This window comes from Myodes glareolus, chromosome 8 (genome assembly GCF_982192425.1).
Source record: "Myodes glareolus chromosome 8, mMyoGla1.1, whole genome shotgun sequence".
NCBI classification, from domain to species: Eukaryota; Metazoa; Chordata; class Mammalia; order Rodentia; family Cricetidae; genus Myodes; species Myodes glareolus.
The window spans coordinates 65,126,679-65,133,580 of NC_142033.1; positions in this window are offsets into that span (position 1 = coordinate 65,126,679).

The window sequence follows — 6,902 nt, forward strand, 5'->3', positions numbered from 1 at the left end:
AATTTGAAATTTCTGTTATTTATTATTAACTTTGAAAATTCAGGACAAATCATTACCTTTTATAACTTTAAGAACTTACTTTTATTATCTATTTTGCATGTACGTGATTGTGTGCATGCTACTGCACATGTGTCAAAGTCAGAGGGTGCTTTGTGTGAGTCAGGGCTCTTCTACTATGGGGCTTCTGGGCATTGAACTCAAATAAGCAAGCTTTTCAGCAGTTGCCTTTACCAAATAATACATATTACCAGCCCTAGGATAGGGTCACTTCTATTTATAAACACACATGTGTACGTATATGAGGATTATAGCATCCGTTTTGTGATCTGCATTTAGTGAAAACTGCTCCACCTCAGTATTTATCCTACATGAAAACAGAAATTCATAAAATGTTTCAGGCAATTTTATTCAAATTGCAACAGAATTTGCAAGAACAGACACTAACTAAATATGGACTGAGGTAGACATAGATAGAGAAATTGAATATGCTTACTATTGAGAATCAAGCTTAGAAAGACAATGATTGAAAACAGAAATAGAAGCATTTGCTTCCCCCTAAAAGAGATCAAGAAAGGTCCTATTCAAACACTAAAAATATGAAGAGTATTTGCAAACAGTTAGACATATCTTCACGTATTTGCAAACACACATATCTTCACTTTAATTTCAACAAAGTCAGAAAGAGGTGAGGAAAATACATATTTCATTTGATGTAAAACTTGAAGAAGCAACCTTTGACTGAGCAGGAAATGTGCCTTAGCTTTCTGTCATTATAAGAAAACTCTTTAAATAATTAAGCTTCAAAGGGAAAACATTTATGTTGTCTCAGATATTTGTAGTTTCTGAGATCATGATAACTGATGCCTTTACTAATGTCCAATAGATAGAATACTAGTAGATCAAAGCTATATACCTTAAGATCCAGAGAGTAGGGGAAGAGAAAAACATGGAGGTGCCCCCCCCAAATTTTTGCTTGCTTAGGATGAAACCTACACATATGTATATATGTACAGGATGAATTCTGTACATATCAGGTAAGTGTAGTAAATAGGAGTGGTGGGCTACATTCCCGCCTGGATCCTGGCTAACTTTACCCAAAATAATTACATGGAAACTATATTCATTTAAACACTGCCTGGCCCATTATATCTAGCCTCTTCTTGGCTAACTCTCACATCTTAATTAACCCATTTCTAATAATCTGTATATCACCACATGACTGTGGCTTACCGGGATGAGTCTAACCTATGTTTGTCTTGGAGAGAAGAACCATGGCATTTGCCTGACTCTGCTTTCTTTCTCCCAGCATCCTATTTGATCTACTCTGCCTATTTATGCTGCTGTCCTATCAAATGGCCAAGGCAGTTTTTTTTTATTTAACCAATGAAAGCAACACATAGAAAGAAGACCCTCCTACATCAGGTAAGTATTCTACCCACTGTGGGAGAGCTATACCTAAAACTCCCATAGTTATTCTATAAAACAAACCATCAATAACTAAAATCTGCCATCAAACCTAACTTTTTAAATGTTCTATCCCTGCCTGTGGCAAACTAAACACATAGAAATAAGACCCTCCTACATCAGGTAAGTATTCTACCCACTGTGGGAGAGCTATGCCAAAACTCCCATAGTTATTCTAGAAAACAAACCTTCAATAACTAAAATCTGCCATCAAACTTAACTTTTTAAAGGTTCTATCCCTGCCAGTGAAAGACTAGACTTTTACCATGTGGTCCTTTGGGGAGTATTCAGCAAAAAGACTAGAGCAACAGGAAGATGTTTTAAAAAAAGAGAAAATAGATGCCATAGTGAAAAGATTGACTTACAGCTGTTAGATTTGAAGTAAGAACCAGAAAGCTAAAGCAGATCAAAGGGAGTATTGTGTAGTGTTCACACCTGGATGATGACCAGTCACAGGAACATCACAATATTGAATGATTAGGGCACAAGTAGGAAGCACACTATTTAAATATTGCAAACAAAAAACGATTAGAAAAAAGTAAAATAGCAACTATCAATGATGCCCAGAACAGAGTAAAGATTAACTGAAATTTTCAGCAATAATAACTGAAATCATCAAATGCTATTTTAAGTAGTAAAATTGATCCAGCAGTGAAGCAGAAAACTGGGACAGAATCAAAATTATATAAATCTGTAAAGTGGGAGGTAGAGAGATGGGTAGTATGATGGTTTGAATGAGAATGGCCCCTAGAAGCTCTTATAATTAAATGCTTAGTCACCAGGCAGTGAAAGTATTTGGGAAAGATTAGGAGTTGTGGCCTTGTTGGAGTAGGTGTTGCCTTGTTAGCGAAGGTGTGCCACTGACAGCTTGAGGTTTCAAGAGTCCACATAAGTTCCAGCCACACTCTTCTCCATGGTGAATGGACTAACCCATAAAAGCCATGCACAAACCTCCAAATAAATGTTTTCTTTTTTAAGTTGCTTTGGTCATAGTGTCTTTTCACCACAATAGAAAAGTAATTAAAATAGGTATACAAGATGAGAGAGGATTAAAAATTGAGTAAAATAGAGGAAGACATTGAACACATATTACTTTGGGTAGAATGAAATAGTAAAGAAAGTCATGCCATCTATGCTATTTTCCTTAGAGTGAGGAACAGGTAAGTGTTCTAGGTTTTTTAAAAAGCTGCAAGTTAGAGATGGTGAAGATACTAGGAAAGGATGTCCCCAACAAGCAGTGCTCTCAATGTCATGAGATGCTAGAAACCAGTGTCTTCTAGAAAAAGAAAATAGGCAGAGGGATCATTTTGATACAAAATCTTCTTTTCAGTTGAGAGTCAAGGAAGAGACTAGACTGGCTATTGAGTTTAAGGGCAATTCGCTTCTCTCCTCTTTGGCTGGTTCTATTCACCTTAACTAGAACTGTACAGATATTGTACACAACCAAAGGAAACTGAGTCCCACAGCTCACACTCCACATCTAGATCTATGAAGCTGCAGTCCTAGGTCTTACAGACCCCTCTATCCCTGCAAGCACACACCCCAAACTTAAGTGTTAAGTGTTCCTGTGCATTTTTTCCTTTGCGTTCTCTCTCTCTCTCTCTCTCTCTCTCTCTTTTTGTGGTGTTATATGACCGTAGGTATTCACCTGAAACCCTTTGAAATCCACCTACCTGCATACTTAAAACAATTGCAACAGTGATGCTCTTGTTCTATGCCTGTGTTTGGAGACAATGTTAGTTACAGAAAACAAGCCCTTTAGAGCCCCCAAGGAGCCTGTGATTCAGTTACAAAGGAGAATCTCAGACTCCCCCTAGCTCCCCATTTAAGATGTTCGCTTTTATTATTTTATTACTGGCAACCTAGAAATGGGAAAGAGAAAAAAGAAAACCATGCCATTCTGGAAATAAGTGACCTAATTTTAGCTCTAGATGAAAGGGAAAGTAAGATGAATCAGAAGAAAATAAACCAATCTGTGGGAAGAGCAGGCAGGCATCTGCTCTTCGAAGGAATAAAAGTCAGCAAAAGTTCCTAATGTCTGAGGCTGAAGGGGCACTGCGGAAGAATTCCTGCAAAAATAGGCTATGGACAGTTCTGAGAAGGGACCCTCAGCTCTCTGTGTCTATCTTATGATTACCCTAGATGGGCCTGGAAGATGCTAATGAAAGCATTTTGGGTATCTGAATACTAAACACAGTTCTAATCTCGGACTTTCTCCATCAGACCACTTCCTCTTTTCCTATGAGTCAGATCCTAGCATCAAGCACCATGGCATTAGGTGGTTGGAGAAGGCAGATCACTAACCTGTTTGTCACACTGTAGTTGTAAAACCAAGGATCACACACAGGCTTCTCTTCCCAGGAGAAGCAAACACAGAATTAGGTTAGAAAAACATTTTTTCAATGTTAATAAATAAAGACAAATGGACGAGATTTCTCTGTAGGGTGAGATTGTTTTTGGTGATGTGGCTGGGTGAGAATGAACTCCTTTAAATTTATCTGTGACTCTTGGACAAGATCAAGATCAAGGCCAGTTCTTCAGGCTGAAGGCAAAGGCTTTTCTGTATGATGGACTAGCTGCAACATTGTTTCAGAGTTATGAGGCCCGAAGGACTGCATTAAGGACTTGCACAATGTGCATTACAGACAGTACCATGAATTTGGTCCTTTTTCCCTCTATCATCATAGAAAGAGGAGTAACTTCACCTCTGATAACAATTGTCCTTATGTCAGGTATTCACTAAAATGGGATGAATGTTTTTTCTCAAATTGAGGACCAGAGAAGCAGCACCACGCTCTTTAGTGTCCAAGAAGTAATGAATAACTAAGCGTCAATATTTCAGTTTTTGAAATTTTAAGAAAATGTATAAAATGCTTGCTATCATGGACTGTGGTTTTTAAAACATAATTTCATGTTTAGTTGCTCCCAAGTTCCAAATCCCCTCAAAATCCAAGGCCACTTATTTAGCATTTCTATTAATTTCTTGCATAGTTTTCAGCTTTTTATTTGGGAGGTACCACATATTGGCTCTGTAAAGGGTTATTTATTTAAGTCAATACTAGGTAGTCAGGGGTCAAACTGTGGACACTATCACCACTGTTTCTCTTTATCTTGTTAAGCAGCCTGGTGGACAACAGATTATTATTCTCAGATTATAAAAGAAGCCTACATTCGAAAGAACATTAGCACAGGAACAAACTTTGGAGACATATTGACTGGCTTTGAACTGACTTAACTGCTCCCACTTAACTGCTGTGTGTTTTTGAGCAAGTTGGTTGAACTCTCTGTGGCTCAGATTCTTTCTTTGTAAAACCAAATAATATTTATGCATTTTGCACAAGGTCATAAGAAATTTGAAGAAGTGGCTATGCTATATTCAAAGGAAGTTTTCCATAAATATTAGCCAGCATCATAATTACTAGAGAGGTCAAATATCTCTCATTTATATACCAACAACTTCTGCAAAAGATATGTCAATCTTGCTCCAGAGCCTGTGGTGTCCTGCTTTCCATTATCGGGGTGTGTGCACACCACACACTGTGTTGTTCTATGAATTGAATTAAAGGTAACATATTGAATAGTCTTTAGGATAAAATTATCTCAGCTTTGAAAGGAACAGAAAATTCATTTCAGAAATTGAGAGGTATCAAATCATTATAAACATTTGGGTATTTCTATATTAAAGATGAAGATACGTATCTATGATTGTTAAATAAAGAAATAAAAAAGTTAGGCAGTGTTGGCACAGAGTTTTAACTCCTGTACTCCAGAGGTAGAGACAGTCAGATTTCTGTGAGTTTGAGGACTGCTTGGTATACAGATTGAGTCAGGATAACTAGGGCTGTTACCCAGTGAAACCTTGCGTAAAAAAAATAAAACAAAATAAAATAAAGTTACACATGAAGAGATTCAATGTGAATATCTTTAATGATGGAAATGGCAAGAAAAGGTTCTTTGTTGCAAGAGTAATGAACAGTTTACAAATGAAGTAAATTAAATCTGATACTCATTAATGTCTTCTTCATAAGCTGCCCATGGTAGACAGAACAATTTAGGGTTTGGTGGAGTATTGACTAGACGTGATGATAGATAACCTAAGACTGGACAATCAGAGAGGGAGAAGGAAACATGGTGGGGGAAACAATGCCTTCTGCACAAAAGGCTGAATATGAATGGGCCATTTAATATAGATGACTAACTCAAGCTTATCTCTAAAGGGAAGTTTTTGAAAACACACTATCAACATTGATCTCTTGGGGCTAGAACAGTCTTGTTTTTCTGATTTGCTTATAACTTTAAGTTCCATGAACCTGCAGATGGAGGCCTTGCTCACTCCTAAAACTGCTCCTTAATGGCTTTCTCTTAATCTCCAAGTTTTCTGAAGTTCCACCTCTGGTCTTGGCACCCAAGTCAATGAATGGTATGAAAGACACATCTACAAGGAAAGTTGTGCACATGCAAACAGAGAATGCCACTTCGCCTTGGAAATGAGAAAAGTGTGGCGCACTCCTTAACCAGTAAGGAAGAATGACCACGAATTCGAGGATTTTTTTAAAATCACACTTTATTGGAGCCTCCTGGTTGAAGGGAGAGCAGGAAGAGAGAGAGAGAGAGAGAGAGAGAGAGAAGACCAAGCGGCATCTGCTTATATAGGTTGAAGGGACTCGGGCACTGTCCTGATTGGTGAATACCAGTCTGCTGATGCCTGAAGCCTCGGGATTGGCTAGGGGCAAAGCTCAATTGCGCATGTACAAGCAAAGGGCGCTCAGCCCCATGCAACAATACCAAAGAAGGACTTTGTTTACCTCCAAGCTGCAGGACTGTCAGCGACATCTTGTGATGGTGATATCCGGACGGCTCCTTACAGAAAAGGATGACTATTAAGTTTTCGCTAGGTATACAATAGCTAGGGTGAAGGGAAAAAAAGAGATGGGTTTTGCAGGACAGAGTCACAAGTGAGACTGGGGATGCATGCAGCTGGAGGAATGAACCCCACAGATTATTTACTGACAGCTGCTGCTGCCCTCCCTGCTGCTGCACTGAAATGGTCACCTTGCCACTGCCCTCTGTGTCCCCTGCTGCTTCTTAGTTTGAACATCTTGTTCTGCAGTCCTAAAAGAAAGTCCGGTCTAGAAAGAAATCTTCATTGTGCCTCATGCTGCAACATTAGCAGAGAAAGCACAGGTGAATATCCTTCATTGACCTCACTAAGAAACTGAGATGCCAGTTGATGTAATTTGAGAAGAGATGAGTGGACCAATTACAGACATTTGTCCAGACCAATCACAGCTATTCATTTAGAAACAATAGCAGCCTTGCCCCTTAGCACCAATCACAATCATCCACATTCACATTTTCCATCAGTCACAACCTTGCTCATTATCACAAGACACGATATACCTCTACCAGAGAAAGTGCCTTTCCTTAGGCCAAGACAG